The 17,011-nt window shown below is 49.6% G+C and overlaps 1 protein-coding gene across 4 annotated transcripts in view; it reads right to left on the bottom strand.

The window, feature by feature from the left end:
- CRB3 (crumbs cell polarity complex component 3) overlaps nt 1-16,602 on the bottom strand; it is a 66,235-nt gene extending 49,633 nt beyond the window's left edge. For 2 of the 4 annotated variants that reach the window (XM_085600516.1, XM_085600512.1), the window contains exon 1: nt 16,446-16,484. The gene's annotated coding sequence lies outside the window, so the exon portion shown is untranslated. Of the gene's footprint in view, nt 1-14,492; nt 15,954-16,445 lie in introns of those variants that run through there. The other 2 variants (XM_085600515.1, XM_085600513.1) reach the window with 2 other exon arrangements.
- Nucleotides 16,603-17,011: the final 409 nt, after the last annotated feature.

Raw genomic sequence — 17,011 nt, 5'->3', positions numbered from 1 at the left:
AAAAATAAAATAAAAAATAAAAACCTGCCGCAGCACACAGCCAGTGTAATGCCACTGGCCACAAACAGGAAGCTGTACTAGGTCCATGCTCCCTGGCAGGGACAGAAGCCCTGGAAAGAACGTTGGAGGTGGTGAGCAGCTGCCAGAAAGCAGGAGGCGTGACCAGTAATAAGCAAGGAAATTAGAGTGACATGAAAGCTAACCAATGGTAAGTAATTGACAGGCTCCAAGCCCTTTTTAAAGTTTTTTCTTTCTTTCAAGCTTTCACTGACAGCGCATGAATGCTCTAAGCGTAATCTATAAAGCTGTTTCCTAAAGGTAAGCAGTGGAAGGATATAACTCATCCAGTGAGAAACACCATAAAAACAGCTATGAAACAAGGAAGGGACATACACTAGAAAAGGAAGGTGTGTTTTAAGTGACTATGGTCCTCCTTCTGGGTCTCTGACTTTAGAACGGGTCACTAGATTAATGCCTTCAACTTTACAAGAAAAAGCACTAACCAATTCCTCAAAAGTGGCTTAAGTTAATCCATATAAACAATCCAGTCCCTTTTTACATTTCACGTGTTTTACTCCCTCTTACATTCTCTATGATTATTTGCTCTTTCGAAACGTTGCATGTGCAAGGCTGCCCGGGGGGGTTGCGCAGCAGCCCCCCTTAAAAGGGCGGCCGCCTTAGTGCCACAGGAAGGCACTGGAGTCACCGGTCTAGTCCCTGGGCCACAGCCAGGGAAGTCGTCCGGCCGACCCACTTCCGGGGAGGGGACAGGGGTATTTAGGCTGTCCCCGCCCATCTTTCGCCCTCTTGTCCCTCGACGTCTCGCCTTGGGTCCCTCGCCGTCTCGCCTTGGTCTCACTGTTTGGTCGCGCTGGGATCGTCCCTTGTTTCGTCCGTTTGGTGGTGGTGAGTGTTGTGTTTGCAGGCTGCGTGCCTGCAACTGCGGGACAAATTGTCTGGGCCCCCTCGGCTGGTGTCAATTATGAGCGGGTATCGGAGGTGACTCGTGCCCTCGTCGGTGCTTTGGACCGATGCGGTCACAGAGGTCTCACGGGCAGGCATTGGCAGGAGGGCTATGTTGGTGGCCGGCCTCGTCGGTTTTTCGAGTGAATGCATGAGGGATTCTGTTTGAGGATCCGGGGTGGGGGTGTTGGACAATGAGTCTGGTTGTGGCTGTTGTGGCCCCCTGCCTGTCTGTTGGGTTGCTCGCGGCGGCCTGTTCTGCTCGCTTAACTTGGTAGTACGAGCGGTGGGGGGGGGGGGAGCTTTGTGTGTGCTCCTTGGGTGGTCCGGTTGCACTGCGGGGGGTTGGTGGGCACACCATGGAGAGCCCTTCCCTCAGGTGTATGTGCAGGCGTGGGCGCTCCCGTGGATTATTTCATGGGGGGTGGGCATGGTTTGGCTGCATCAGGGCACGGACCGGCGCGCGTCAGGGCACCAGGCCCATGAGAAGCGCGATATCCAGGATTGTCAACCGAGTGCCTTGGGAGGCGTGATATTGAGAACCAAGCATTAAAATGCATCACCAGCTTCAAATTGACCGCTTGTGGGGCCTATGGAAAGTGTTTTTCCCGAGGCAGGGAACCCCCCCTTACCTATCGGACTGCCGGTTCAGGGGCCGCGGACCTCGGGGACTGGGTTTTGAACTTGTGTGGAGTGAGTGGGCGCAGTGTGTTTGCCTCTCCGTGGCGGAGCAGCCGATGGAGGTGTCGGGGCTTTGGCCCGAGCGGAGGTGGCGGGCATTGTTTGTCGGGGCTTCGGCCTGAGCGGAGTAGTCCACAGGTCTGCGGCGTGGCGGCCAGAGCATGAACACACGGTTTGCCATGCCCTCAATTGTGTTGCGAGGGGCTGGGCCCGGGCGGGCGGCGCGGGCGCCGTTCCCTCAGTGGGGCTGCAGCATGGCTTTGACGCTGGTGCCCGGACAGCATGTTTTTCAGGGTTTGCTGTCACGGGTGTCTCCGTGGCTGTGTTCGCGGCCTAGTGTGCATGGGCCTAGTTGCTGCTTGTTTCCATTGACTGCGTCGCTGGTCCCGACTTGTGGGATTGGGGATAGCGGTGTTTGGCCGCCGGGGGGCACTGCCGCGTTGTGTTGCTTCCTGCACATGCCGGTCGGTTGGGTTGGTATTGTGTGGCATTTTGTCGTGGTTCTAGTGTGTGTTTTGCAGTGGTGCCGGGTGCCGTCCTGTGCTCCTGGGCAATGCGCTTGTCTCCCATGCTTGAAAGCTCAACGCGAGACGGGGCGCATGCCAGCGCACCAATACCGTCTGTTCTTCTGGGCAAGTCCCTTGTCTCCCGTGCCTGAGTGCGGTGTGGAGGTGGGCGCATGCTGGCGCTCCGGTGCCATTTTGTGCTTCCGGGCAAGTCACTTGTCTCCCGTGCCTGAGTGTGCAGTGTGGAGCGGGGCGCACGCTGGCGCTCCGGTGCCGCCAAGCAAGTTGCTTGTCTCCCGTGCCTGAGTATGCAGTGTGGAGCGGGGTGCATGCTGGCGCTCCGGTGCCATGCTGTGCTGCTGGGCAAATCACTTGTCGTGCATGAAGGTGCAATGTAATGCAGTGCGCACGCTGCGCGCCATACCGTTCAGTGCTTCGGGGCAAATCACTTATCTCCAGTGCCCCTGTGCAATATATGCGGTGCGCACGCTAATACCATTCTGTGCTTCTGGACAATCACTTATCTCTTGTGCCTCTGTGCAGCGTAATGCGGTGCGCACGCTAGCGCGCTAACACCGTTCCGTGCGTCTGGACAATCACTTATCTCTTGTGCCTCTGTGCAGTTTAATGCAGTGCGCACGCTAGCGCGCCATTACCGTTCGGTGCTTCTGGGCAAATGCTTTCTCCCGTGCCAGGTGCAATGTAAGGCGGTACGCAGGCTTGCGCTCCAATACCGTCGGGCGAGTCGCGGCCAATAAATAAAACGTGCATATCGGAGTTGCACTGGCTATGAGCAGAGGAGTAGTTGCTTTCAAGCAGGCTGGCCTCTGCCTGCCTGCAGCTCAGTCTGGCACGTAACAAACAGATTGTGGCGGAAGGAAGGCAGGGAAGAGTGGTGCTCGGGATTAGGGGGGGCAATTGTGATGCCTGATTTTGTTTGCCGGGTGCATCAGTTTGTGGGACCTCATCCTTGCCACAGCATAATGGTGGTTCATACACTACCCAGGTAAAAGAAATACGCTGTATTGTACAGTTTAAAGTTTAGGAGGACACAGCTCCCTCATATACAACCCGCCGGATTTCCCTCGCTCAGCAGGCTGGTGAGGCGATTATGGAGGGAGCCAGAGGAAAGGTATTAGGGGTAGTTATTTTTCACCTCTTGGTCGGGCCCTGTGATCGGCTTGACCAAGTGGTGCATTGCCGAGGAGCACAGGCATCCCGGGGGAGCCCAAGTGACTTGGCTGACAGGGGGTATCACACATTCTTCAGGCCCGTAGGGCCCATTCATATGCCTGGTGCGGTCCGGAGGCAATTTTATGGGCCATTGATAGCCTCCATTGCTGATAGAAGTTTTTCTCTTGCAATTTTGTGCTTTAGGCAGCTAAGGTGGGTCCCCGGGACCAGTGCATTTGCAGCCCCGACTCGTGGGGTTGCCTGGGCCTCAGTAGGAGAGGTAGAGTGATTGGGGGACTGAGTTTGGAAGCAGGCGGCGAGAGATGGGTCCCTCAATACCATCCATAAGCTTAACCTGGGCCCACTGGTGTTACACAATTTTAACAGTTGCATCAGGCTTTAGATGTACAGCCTCCTTGAGTTATACCTCAATGGAGAAGGTCACCCCAGATCTTTTAATAGTGCTGCAATTGTCCACCCTGCTAAAATACAGTATCTAGTTACCTGTGCAATATTTGTCAGGGTGGTTCCGGGCGCTCGGGACTGTCGCTTAATTTTAAAATGGCGCTTGGAGACAGTCTGCCACAAGTAGCTAATGTAAATATACTGGGGGAAGCAAAGGACGGCCAGAGGTTGCCAAGGCTTACCAGTGTTGAATAGGTCAGCGCGCGGTGGACAATGCAGTGGTGTAAGGGAGGTCTAGCTTTCAGGGGCTCCAAGCCAACTCGCGATCATGTGCAACGCGCTATACCTGGACAGCATGTGCGCATGAGAGTAACTCCGCGTATGGTAGTCTCAGGTATTTACAAGACAGTGAAGGAACAACAGAGACCTATATTTATTGGATTCACTATTGGGTAGTCTATCCTCCATGGGGAGGGACCCATACATTTTCTCCCCGGCCACACAAAGCCACAGTGATACACTCCTTACATACTTGAACCGTGCAGTAAGTCTATCTGATTGAAACACAGCGTGCAAGACTCCATGAGTAACGGCAGGACAGTCATTTGTTCGACTAAAAAAAAAAAAAATGTTACGGATTGGGGGCATGTTGCACAGCGCCAACCTATAAGCTTGCATGAGTATACAGGAGGGGGGCCTCACTTTGGGTGCCCAGTAATTTTATGAGTGAGGTAGTGGAACCGATACCACTAGGGCTATCATGACGGTCTTTTGTTGGCTCCTGTTGAAGGTAAGGGTACCCATTTTCGCAGTAACTGTGTGCTTCCCTGTGGTAGGATTTGGTTTGTCGGTTACAGTCAGCTTTCCTCCTGCCCAAGCTATCCTTCTAGTCTTGGAGGGGGTTGGGGTCTGGATAGCCTCATTTGTCATACTTGGAGTTCAAGGGAAATAGAGGTGTGTCAGCTCTCTATGTTTGATTGCCATGTTTGCTGCGCTTCATTGACAAGATGTTGAATGTCTCCTGACAAGTGCTGCTTGCAATTTAGTTTACATTGGGTTTGGTGAACACATTAGCCTTTCACTTGCGGTCAGAGAACGTAGATAATGTGGTTGGATATAGCATTTCATGACCTGGAACACTTAGCGGTAAGCAGGCTAGCATTAAGCACATATATCGTTATGATCAGATGGGCCGAGCTGTGCGGCAAAGCACCATGCATATTCTATAGGTCGCACTTTGTAACGAGGTCCTAGTCAAATTTACTATTAGGTTTGGAGTCCCATTCGCCGGCATACCTTCGCGTATATTGCTCATTCGGGATGCAAGTTATACGTTCCACCGACCCCCCGAGGAGAGGTGACCGCACGAGTTCTGCGAGGTAGTTTTGTACGGGTCAAGAGGGGCGATTTATGGTGGCAACAAGATGCCTGCAGCAGGGAGTGCCGCCAGGCGGCAAGGAGTTGGAGAGTAGTTGGGATTTGAAGGGCCCGCTGGGGGCCTGCCACCTGGCCACTGCAGGTGGTTGATGGTGATCACTAAGGGTTAGTAGGGGTCATGACAGGATTCACCGGAGCGGTTTCACAGGTGGGGGTGGTGGTCCCCACCTCATTTCGCATGATGCTCCCCGTCGGGTCTGTCCAACGTTCATCTAAAAGGGGCGTTAAATTAACAGCCTTCCCTGTCTCAGCCATACTGTGTGCAGTATGTAAGAGGTCGGTGCATCAGTAGGTTGGGGTGAGCACATCCGTTCTCGGGGGTGGCGGTGACTCCTGTTGTGACTCTTTGAGTCCTAGTCCTGCTTGCTGTAGGTGGCTGATGAGTGTTGAGTACATAGCTGGATGCGAGGGATGAGGAGGCAGAACCTTGCAGCACACTCTGCTAAGCAATGTTCCTGCGAATTGACTGAGGAGAGCCATTATCGCTTGATATATCTGGGCATGTAGGAATGCCAGGCAGGATTTTAGCGAAGGCAGGTAGTGGTACTCTTCGGGTATTGGATGTTGTGTCACTGGCAGGCCACCATGCAAGGTGACCATGTACCTAGGTCACACATCAAGCAGTGCCAGGTTAATAGGGACGATGAGTACTAGAATGACAGGAGTGGATACCACCACTGTTGGTTAGATGGGATGCTGTCATAATTTCCTTGTCATTGGATCCCCTTAATCCAACATCCCTAATGTAAGCTGAGGATGCCCGTGGTTGCTGTCAGACCTGCTATTAGTATTAAAAAACCCAGGTACTATGAATTTAGTTGTACTCAATTCATAGGTAACTACAGGACGCATATGGTTCAATCATGCTCCTTTGAACAGGACTGCCCCATCTCGTTCTAGGGGAAGTAAACATATGGGTAGGCAAACTTTGCAGAACATTGGTGGTTAGCTCGCACAGATGGGGGTTCTGGGAGTTTGGGGGCAGGGTAGCATGCAGCATCCTCCACCGCTCTGTCAGAGCCAGCAGATCCCTAAGGTTTCAGCGCGCTCAATTACACGTCATGTTGACGTAGGTCCAGGATGAGAGGGTTGTGCTGAGTGAAGCTCAAATCCAAGCGATTGTGGTAGCTTTCCGAGGGGCACAGCTGGTTGGGCTGTAGGATATTTAAAAGTACAACCAGGGAGCCCCTTCCCTTCTGTCATATCCTGCTGATTGGGTGTTTCAGCAGAGTTTGGGGGCAGGTTATGTGGCCCAAACTGGTGGGTTTGATGTTTGGTCGAGGCAATCGACCGAGTACAGCCAATTTTGCTAGGGTACATCTGGGAAGGTAGTACGGCCGGGCAAGAATTTAGCATAATCGCAAAGGCAGGTAGGGTACTTGTGGTGTATGCGATGTAGTTGTCACTGGCAGGCTGCCAGGCAGGAAGACATGGTACCTAGGTCACTTACATCAGACAGAGATCCCAGTGGAAGAATGTGGGGACTGCACAGAACAGGATACTGCACTGGTTCGATGCCGGCAATTTGTGGCTGCACCACTGCAGATGGCAAAGCAAACCTTACTGATTACAGGCGGGGTATGGTGGTGGTGGTGGTCCAACCTTTTTCTCAGGATCTCTCCCTGTTTAGTTTAGCGGTACTCGTTATCCCAGCATTAGCATCTGCAGCGGCGCCATAATCATATGGATGGGAGGGAGCACTAATACGGACAATGACAAGAGCACATTTTGCAGTCATAGAAGGGTAAACTTATAATTGATGGCATGGTACCAGTTGCTTCAGTTATGCGCGTTTTCCTTGGCAGCTGGCAGCGAACATTCAGAATGCAGTGTTGGTGGGTAGCCTGTGTCATGCCTTTCAGAGGTGTGTTAGCTCAGGCATGGCCCAGCATGGGTTAGATGCCTGTGGTCTGCCCTGGGATTATGTTAACAGGCAGGTCGTGCGGTAGAATTTAGAGGAGCTTGGGTCTGACCTCCGGTCACAGCCGCAGATCTTGGTAGGTTCACTAGTATCCCGTCCTTGAGTTCGATTTAAACAGGTACCTTTGAATTGAGTAACGGTAACGGGTAATTTCTCCCGCCCTCCAGCACTGGCTGGCAGCTATGCCGGTTGTGGAAGTTGCCTTCCAACGGGGGCGATTTGGTCCATATGATTGGGGGAAACCCCTTAGAAACACAATTGGGCTACAAAGTATCAGGAGAACAATTGGCAGTCCCAGTATTCAAAATAGAGAGGTATTTGATATGTTGGTTCCCCTCTGGGTCACTCTGTCCTGTCTGCTCCCTGGTATACTAGCAGAAGTTTGGGAGGGCAAGGCTTCACATTGGGTGGTGACTGACGGAATGCAATGGACATACCCAGTCTAGTGCTGGACTCAGACAACTGGGTGAAAGATGAAGTAAGGCGGGGTCGACTCTTACCTCCCCCCGCATTGACACTTCCTGGCAGGAGTGGCTTGTCAAAGGGTATTGTTCTTCAGCCATGCAAAGGTATCATTGGACCAACGCCTATTTATAGGTTTCAGGTCATATCAGTAAAAATACACAGGGAGTTTAGAAAGGATGGGGGCACCTGTCCTGAAGGGGCATGCTGGCCTCCGGTCCTGTATGGGCTAAGAATTGTGTTGGCTGGACCTGGGCGAAGCCTAGTAATCAGCATGTTGCAAGTAAAAAGGCCGACCTTGGTGGGGGGCCCCGGTAGTGACGGTGGCCACTCCCAAGGCTGTGGAGGAGTTACAGGGCGATCCAGAGTCTGCAGATACCAAGGGGTACTTCATGCAGCAGCACAGCGTGGTGCTAAGCCAGGATACCCAGGGATGTCTTAGCGTTGTCCCCTGGAAGAACGACGGCGCCCCGTTAGTCCTACGGGCGGTTGTGGGTCTGAGTAACCGGGGGCTGCCATGAACGCTCCGCCCACCTCTTCCGGGGGGGGGGGGGGGGGCGTGAGTAAGCAAGTGGACTGGTGGTCCACAGATGGGAGTGGTGGCCCCTCCCAATATTTGGTATGCACCAATTGGCAACTACCACGGTGTAATTTAGGCTTATCAGACGGGCAGGCAGCATAGGTGTTGGCCTGCCCTGGGATCGCCCGTAAGATAACCCACCATGTTTGCATATTGGTTATGCTAATAAACCTGCAGCAATATTTCTCCACTTACAAAAGTGTTCTGTGGTTTATTGATGTATTATATGTGTTATGTGACTACATTTGCAGATATTGGCACTATGTAATTTATTTTCCCCAAGCAACATGACTCATGTGGTACATACTGTGAACTGAGTCGTCTCCATATGTCAGAGTAAGTTCAGTTTGTGGGTGGATGTTTGTAACCGGGCACGACACAGCTCTGGAGCGGAGGCCAAAGGCAATGTGAATTTCTCACAACCCCTGCCACTGGTTCACAAAGGTGATAAAATGACACGCACCATCAATCTGTGGCCTGTCTAAAGAGCAAGCAGAGCGATAGTCATATGTGACCATTGTAATTGTGGGGAAGTAAGTAAGCTGTCGAAATATTGACAACACCAAAGAAAGAGAAAATGTGGTGAGTTTTGGGAGGGGTGAAGTGGATATGAAAGGAAGTACGTGCAGAATAAGTGTGAAATAAATGTGCCGAAGAGGTGAGACAAGCAGATGAAAAATCTCAGAAGTATATGGCTAGAAAAAGAGCATGTCTAACAGCGAGAGACTACAAATGAAATACGTGTGATGGGGAGCTCATAAGACACCTGCCTTATCTAGGTATATCCCTTCCCGCAACCTGCGCTCAGCACACCTCCAGCTACTAAACATCTCTTCCTTCAAGCTAAAACGCCAGGGAGGATGCAGGTTTGCCTCCTTGGCCCTCAAATTGTGAGACTCCTTCCCATTGGAGATCCGGTCTTGTAGCAACCTTCTGAGCTTCAGGAATATGCTCAAGACACTGCTGTTTAGGCAGGCTATGCTCAAGACATTGCTGTTTAGGCAGGCTATGCTCAAGACATTGCTGTTTAGGCAGGCACATGAGTAAACCTACCCCTGGTCCGACACACGATAGAGCCAGCGCCATGAAACCATCCGGTGTACGTGCGCTATAGAAATACTTTTTAAACATAACTTAACACTGAAGACTGTTACCAGTTTCACAGACCTTAGTAATGTTTAATTCAGTCTCAAATTCAGAAATTAAACATTTCCAGTTCTATTCATTCACAACAAAATTGTTATTTATTTGTTACTGCTAACAAGCATTGGCAAAGCCAATAGGTCTGGCTTGTTTTAAGTGCATGTCCATTTTTGTGTTATATGCTTGGATGCAACAACAGAAAATTCACATTAAAAAACACAGCGGGAAGCACAGAATTTTAGTTTATAGGTTTTATGCCATGAACTTAATTACATAGGCCACTCCTCTTTTTAAATGATTCCTAGTCACACTTTTTGGTGAAGAACCTTTTAGAGACCTTTTTCATCCCACTTAAAGCACGGATAGTCCCTCTCTGCAGGTCCTGTCCTTATCCACCTGCGTAATAAAAAAAAAAAAGACATCCTCAGTAATCTTGATCTAGGGCTAGGTTACTCAAAGTACGGCCCAGGCCCCATGCGGCCCTCCTTACATTCACATGCAGACCCCAGCTGAATGACAGCAACTGGCTACTGTTTACTTCAGCAAAAACCAAAGGAAATGATGGACGGAGTGTTGAACATTGCAAGCACTCACCCCCAGTCAACTGATCTGGGTTTAATCCATCACCGTTATTTAGCCCACTCTGCCACCCCAGTTCAGACATGGCCATATGCAAATCAGTCTGACCCTGTGCCTCATGGGAACAGTGCAGCCCGAACTGCCAAGCCATGTCTTCCTTGGACCGGAAACAAGCTTCCTAGGACCAGTTTCTGGCATTTCAGCCGTCTTCAGCCAGGCTTGCTTGAATCCAGTGGCAAAGTGAGCAAGGGACTCACGTCTGAGCATACCCTGCCAACTTATGGCGAACACAGCAAAAACCAAAGGAAAGCCTGGCTGAAGACGACTGAAATGCCAGAAACCAGTCCTAGGAAGCTTGTTTCCGGTCCAGGGAAGACATGGCTTGGCAGTTCGGGCTGGACTGTTCCCATGAGGCACAGGGTCAGACTGATTTGCATATGGCCATGTCTGAACTGGGGTGGCAGAGTGGGCTAAAGAACGGTGATGGATTAAACCCAGATCAGTTGACTGGGGGTGAGTGCTTGCAATGTTCAACACTCCGTCCATCATTTCCTTTGGTTTTTCTTTGTTCGCCATAAGTTGGCAGGGTATGCTCAGACGTGAGTCCCTTGCTCACTTTGCCACTGGATTCAAGCAAGCCTGGCTGAAGACGGCTGAAATGCCAGAAACCGGTCCTAGGAAGCTTGTTTCCGGTCCAGGGAAGACATGGCTTGGCAGTTCGGGCTGGACTGTTCCCATGAGGCACAGGGTCAGACTGATTTGCATATGGCCATGTCTGAACTGGGGTGGCAGAGTGGGCTAAAGAACGGTGATGGATTAAACCCAGATCAGTTGACTGGGGGTGAGTGCTGCAATGTTCAACACTCCGTCCATCATTTCCTTTGGTTTTTCTTTGTTCGCCATAAGTTGGCAGGGTATGCTCAGACGTGAGTCCCTTGCTCACTTTGCCACTGGATTCAAGCAAGCCTGGCTGAAGACGGCTGAAATGCCAGAAACCGGTCCTAGGAAGCTTGTTTCCGGTCCAGGGAAGACATGGCTTGGCAGTTCGGGCTGGACTGTTCCCATGAGGCACAGGGTCAGACTGATTTGCATATGGCCATGTCTGAACTGGGGTGGCAGAGTGGGCTAAAGAACGGTGATGGATTAAACCCAGATCAGTTGACTGGGGGTGAGTGCTTGCAATGTTCAACACTCCGTCCATCATTTCCTTTGGTTTTACTGTTTACTTCAGACAGCACTAACCAAAATGATGTTAAGGACACAAGCAATCGTTTGTTTCCAGGCTAACTGAAGTAAAAGAAAAGAAGCAAATCTAGGGGCATATTAACAAGCCAGGCGATAAAATTATCGCCGCTTTAGCGGCAGAAAACTGCCGCTAAAATGGCGATAATGGGCTTGATAATATGCTCTATGGAATTCCAATTGAAGCCCATGTTAGACGTCCTTCACATCTAACATGGGTTTCAATTGGAATTCCATAGAACATATTATCAAGCCCATTATTGCCGTTTTAGCGGCAGTTTTCTGCCGCTAAAGCGGCGATAATTGTATCGCTTTTCTTGTTAATATGCCCCAAGGTGTCCTCCAAAACGTAACTTTAGGAACATTTCTTCAAGCCATCTTGCAACAAAAATGTTATAATTTCTTTAAAAATTCCAAAAGGGTTTTTCATGGCGGAGGAGATGTTCCCTTCTTTTATTCAATTCTTAGGCTCATCTAAATAGATATGATTTTTGGCCACCAGTGTTCCTACAACTATTTTAACTCCTTACTCTTTTATTGTTTTTAAAGAATTGTTTGTGAATTAATGTAATTTACAATGAAATACATTTTTTATGAACTGTAATTATCTATTTTATTCTTCTACGATGTATGTTTTTATGATTGATTATCTTTTATGGTCCATGACCGAAATAAAGATTATTTTGACTTTGACTTTGTTTTTCATGAACATGCAGAAGTGTTTCACCTTCCTACATCAGAATATATAAGTGTATTCAGAAGGATTTTTTTTAAACTGATCATTTTCAAAAAAGAACGTAGAAACATTCATGCCTCCTCTCACCCTGACAGCAATGCCAATAGTGAACTAAGAGACAAGTCAGTTGTCACGAAAAAAAACCCTGGGTGGTTGAAGTTGCTGATATACATGGACAACAATATTTAATTAAACAAAACAGATGAGAAGGTTTTGTACAGCATATATCCTGAACTCATGTATTTCAAGGTACCTTCATCTGTCATATTGAAGAAAAAAAGAGGAAAAGTGAAATTGGGCACTTGAGGAAGATCAACCAATTTGGTTAAGTGTGGAAGCCAGAATTGATTCAAGGTTGTCTGGTTCCACATTGTGCAATGATATTTCATTTCAGTTTAATTATCAGGTTACTTCCTTTATAGGTCTCGCCTGACCCAGCGCTTGTGCTGGTCTGGTGGGACTTTAAGTAAGGGCTTAAAAAAATGCTGGCTCCGGCCACAGCTTGCAGTGCATGTGCGCAGGCGCACGCTTGAGCAGAGGCGCCATATGGCGTGATTACTGCTGCGCGCGCACCACTCACACACATGCACTGCAAGCTGTGGCCGGCGGTAGCATTTTTCCCCCGCGGTCACTTTCACTTTGGCCCCGCGGTTAACTTCCTTGTTCTTCTTTGCCAGTGTGGGCTTTACCTCTTGACCTTTCTTGTGCATGTCCCTCCCCTGGAGCATTGCTGCATTATCTATTTCCCCCTGCTCCTCAATTTTCAAGCACTACGTTTTGCCTTTTGGTTAAGCACTCCACAAGAATGCATGGGTTTTCAGCTGTCATTATTGTGTACTTGTCTTGTCTCCTCCGTCACTTTATTTTATTCTTTTTTAAGCATTCTCCACTGCTATTGGGCTGTTGTACAGCATCACTGAAACCATTGGCAAAGCCAATCAGTCCAAATGAGAGACCTGCTGGCTTTGCCAATACTGGTTTTAAATTCTATCCTTAGCGCTCCAGGAAATAATGCAGAAAACATCCGGATCCTACTGAGAATTCGTTTTTGGGCTGTCTTCAAGTTCACAAGCTCACTGGGCCCCCATCCAAAATGTCTGGCATTAAGTTGGTGTGGCGGCGTTCGATGCAGCAGCACCCAGTTTCCAGTAAATCAGCAATCTAAGTAACATTGGCAAGGGGTAGAGAGACTCTGGACCTGTTCGCTTGGAGAGCCAGCAGTGCTTTTGCTCGTTAATGCAGTGCACACACATATTTTAGCTGTGCAAAATAAATATTATCCTTTGCATACAATTCTCAATTTATCATTGCTGTCTCCCAGTTGCCCAAACGAAAGAATCACACAAAACAGTGCACCAATGTTCAGCTTTCTAACCTCGTGGAACTCTGTACCCAGGAGTAAAATATTGGAAATATTTACACAATTATAGTAAACACGGTCTAAAGTTAGTGCCACTGAGGCACCAGAAGATGCCATGGTAGGGTATAGAATCATTTTTACTCTTATAACGTTCATGAATGGCAATGATTCTGACAATGCACAGGAACACACAGGTAGACAGTTTTTTCCCTAAAGTTTTTTTATGATATAATACTCAGTGGCTGAGCAGTGAGGCGGACACACACATTCACTGCCACCCATTCACTTATAGGTGCACACAAACTCACAGGCCTCCATCCCCATGCAATCACTCAAACTCAAGTGCACAAACATACACCCACCATTCACAAGCAAAAATACGTGCACATACCCATTCACAGCATGCACTCATGCACAGATAGACATACATTTATACATAAACAAATACATGCAAAATTCAACAAGCACTGGCATAGACAATAGGTCTCGCCTTTGGAACCTTATAAGTGTTTAGCCATGCAACAGTTGATGTTGTTGCACCAAGGATATTGTGCTGCAGAACTAAATACTTATAAGGTCCCAAAAGCGAGACCTATTGGCTATACCAATGCTTGTTAAACTTGCCTCTCTCAAGTCAGCGACAGCAAGCAAATTAGGCGTATCCCTTAGTGCAGTTGAGGGATAGCAACTCCGATACAGAACAGCACAGTATTGTCAAATCTATGGCTCTTCTAGAGACATGGGGGGTGATTTAGAGGGAAGTATGGAATGAAACCCACAAAATAACTCATTGAATCACTGATCACATCGTGTAGATGATTCGCTTCCCCCACACCCCACCTTAACCTCCCACAAAGCCCCACCCCCACTGTGCGGGCATTAATGTGGCCCTGACAAACACCACAGAGCGTACTTTGCTGCCCCCTGGGGGCTCGTTTGCGAGGACAAATGATCCAGAGGATGACTGTAAGGAATGCCATGCAGCCAGCGCTCCATCCTCCTCACCACTCACTCCTCTTATCAAGACCAACAAGACCTCGGAGTGTCTGGCCCAACTGCTGGACAGTTGAGTAAATTGGATAGAATTAAATGAAGGTTTTCTGTAATGAGCACAAACAAATAACTCCATCACTAAGCACTGTGGCCCACCACAAGAGCACCACTCCGGTCAGTCATTCACAAATCGGTTCTCACTTAGGCGTAGCAACGGTCATCCAAGGAAACACCACCACGTAGTCCGATAGAGCTCTCCCTCGCCCGCAACGGCAATGAAGCGCTTTCTAAATGCACGTGCAATGGAATACCTAGAGTCGGGCTGTGAAGGGCCAGGGAGAGAGCAAATATCCAGTAGACGCCCTCTGGTGACCTCCCAGAGCATATCCTGTGACGCACGAGTCTCTCGGTTGTATTGTGACGGTACTATCGGTTTCTGTTTTGAGGGTCTCTGAAGGGCGTCAGTGCTATAGAACACCTTCATGTCCGATGGCTGCGAGAGGCCGTCTACCGCGGGGAGTTCGACGCGCCTTACTTCTGAAAATCAAAACGATCCATCATCCAAACATGAGCGAGAGAACAAGGATGGCGTAAACCTGGCAATCCCGCAACATGCCTGGGCCTGAGCAGGGGGCGGGTGGTTTCGGGCCTGTGAGCTGAAGGTGGGGGTGAGCCCAGGACTGTGCACTGGGCGTAGATCCAGACCAGCGTCCGAGAGGTAGGTCGTGCCAGGGGGCGGAGTCTGCCTCCTGGGGATGGATCTAAGACTCCCTCGAGGCGGTGGCGCCTCTGCACTGTGGCCAGGGTGGCTTGAGGTCTGCAACTAGCAGGTGAATTCATCCTGCGATGGCATCTGTTTTCTCGGGGTGTGGGTAGGACTTGCAGGAGTCAGGCATCCACCTTGCCAGAGGGAGGGGTTGCACTTAAAGTAAATTGTTTGCCCGGGGTTGGGGGAAATCGAGCCAAGGCATATATGGCCAGTGAGTGAATACCATGTTTTATGGTTGGTTCAGGCGTGCGCACAGGATTGAATTCAAGCGTGTGACCAAAGATGAATTCTGTGCCCTGAGTGGATTAATAAGGCAGGCGCCCAGGAGAGGGTTCAGCGTAATTAGACGTGCTCAGAAGAGTGGGTTACGTGTGTCCGGGCACATTCAGACGTGATGACGAGAGGGTAGATTTAGGCAGTGTACTCAGAAGGTGGATTCAGTATTTTGCTATCGATTCGTGTCTTCGCCCATCTCCTACAGAAGCCAGATTAGCCAACCCCTTTCAGTGGCAGCCCCATGTTGGATCGGGAAATGGGGGCTGCATACGACGAGGCCCAGGTTGTGCTAGGAACGTCACCAACCAATCAATGACTGTGCCTCACATGCAGTTTGTCTAGCCACAACATCTGGTGGCCTGCTCCTTCCGGTCCATACTGGTGATGGGCACATTGCATCCAACCCACAACTGGTGTAAACAATCCATGAGTTGTTTATCCATGGGGTACCTACGTGAACCCCACATGATAGCTGAAAGCCATTTTAGGTTCTTGAACTCAGGACAGACGCGACATCAGCTGGTGACAGACGTTCATCCCTCATCCATGCATCGCGAGCCTCTGATGACAGTGCCGGTAACTTGCGTAAATCGAGGTGCAGGCGTACAATACACCCCTCTTCGGTGCATACAACCAACGCCCTTCGTAAGCTGGCTGCACCCGCCAGAGAGTTGGAGTGTTTCGCCCCCACTGAGTTGACCCCCAACAGGCAGGTACTTTTTAACACAACAAACCAAGAAAAAGACCTACAGGTTAAAGTCCAAAACTATACACCCAGTGAGAATTTAAAGGAACAGTGACCCGTTCACCAAAGACGTTCGTGGCGGGGGAACATTAGCGAGATGCAGGAAGTGGTGCCTTCACTCTTAGTCCACTCTCCTCAACGAAGCAGATTCCCAGACTCCTCCTGCCCCCCCCCCGAAAACGAGGGCAATTCCAAACGGATAGCAGCCCTTATTACTGATACAGAACACATTGCATCAGGAGTGTCTCCATCTATATCTGCTCCATTCGGACATTCCCGACTTTTTACTTCCTTGGGTCGCCCATCTCAGCTCCAACTTTATCCCCATCTGCTCCACCAACCGAACTTTTTGTGCCGATATCCCCTCCCCTCCCTTCTTATTATCGTCCTTCGCTTTCCACCGTGTTTCCTCTTCCTCTCTTACTCAATAATTAACTTTTCTTGGTTGAACCCCAACCCCTGTGCCCTCCTCACCTGCTTCCTCCTCCGGGCTCCCTACAGCACTCACCTGAGCCGCACTTCCGGTGTGACACACCTGCCTCGATCAAAACAGAGGAAGGACTTACGAGCGTTATACCTGGGCAGAGCTAGAGGAAGGACTAACAAGAGGCTAGGGACAGACACCTGCTTCGATACAGAATGATGGGATCGTGCGGTGACCCGCAAACCCATTATTTGTTTATTTAGTTATGCGGTTTTATATGGCGTGGGCATTATGTTGTATATGTATGAATTGCATTGTTGATGTAGCGTGACCTTCACGAGCGTGTTGTTTGTCCTCGTGGAGATCACGCGGGGTTGTATTGATTCAAGAATGGAGGGTTGGTGATGCACGGCTGGAGTAAGGACTGTGAATAAACTACTCCGTTGTCACAACTATGTCGTCTCGCTATTAATTACTTCTGAGGGTGGATAAATAAGGCTTTTCCAACACATTACGCAAAGATGTTTGAGCAATGCGTGAAATAGAAATAAATGTACTTCTTGTACCTGTTTGCTGCTAGAAGTGCCGGTACTCTCCCACTAAAAGTATCGCAGCA

This window comes from Triturus cristatus, chromosome 4_2 (genome assembly GCF_964204655.1).
Source record: "Triturus cristatus chromosome 4_2, aTriCri1.1, whole genome shotgun sequence".
Taxonomy (NCBI): Eukaryota; Metazoa; Chordata; class Amphibia; order Caudata; family Salamandridae; genus Triturus; species Triturus cristatus.
This window is presented reverse-complemented; position numbering and strand designations above follow the sequence as displayed.